Here is a 942-nt window from a genome sequence, read left to right as displayed (position 1 = left end):
ATCTATCAGACTGGCAAATATCAAAAGTTAGATAAGAATCACTTGGAAATAGTGTGAGGAAATAGACATATTGCTCCTGAGGGAATATAAGTAGCTATAACTTTCATAGTAAGTAATTGGGCAATATCCGTCATTATTACAAATGCTTATGCCCTTTTACCTATAAATCCCACTTTGGGGACTTTATCCTTCAGACACATAGTCTTCACATGTAGAAAGTGGCAAATATATATAAGGTTATTTTGAAGAAAATTTAAATGATTGGAAACAACTCAAAAAATTTATTAAATGAGAATGGATAAATTATTATGTACTCTTACAGTTTGCTTGCTGTAAACTACACATATCTAAAAGGTGTAAAGCCTCTACTACAGATGTATGCAAAGGTTTCCAAGATATATCAGAAAAGAGAGCAAGATGCAGAATAGTGTGTATGATATGCTATTTTTGCATAAGAAAAAATCAATTAGAATAAGATTTATTTTCATATATGTCTGTATATTCATAAAGACATTCTGAAAGGATACATAAGAAACTAATAATGGTGTTTATCTGTGTCTTTGGAGGGGCTGAAAATTGTGTGAATGGGAATATGTTTAAATTATGTGTCTAATTTTATGTGTAAGAATTAAATTTGAAGTGTGTCATATTTGTCATTTTTTATATATTATGTTTTATGCTTGTAGCTGGAAGGTTTCCATTTTAGTTTACTCCAGAAATCTACAAAAATTTGTTTTTGAAGTAAAGGCTATTAGAAAAATAAATCGGGCCGGGCGTGGTGGCTCAAGCCTGTAATCCCAGCACTTTGGGAGGCCGAGGCGGATCACGAGGTCAAGAGATCGAGACCATCCTGGTCAACATGGTGAAACCCCGTCTCTACTAAAAATACAAAAAATTAGCTGGGCATGGTGGCACGTGCCTGTAATCCCAGCTACTAAGGAG

Source organism: Cebus imitator, unplaced genomic scaffold (assembly GCF_001604975.1).
Source record: "Cebus imitator isolate Cc_AM_T3 unplaced genomic scaffold, Cebus_imitator-1.0 Scaffold665, whole genome shotgun sequence".
Lineage (NCBI taxonomy): Eukaryota > Metazoa > Chordata > Mammalia > Primates > Cebidae > Cebus > Cebus imitator.
This window is presented reverse-complemented; position numbering follows the sequence as displayed.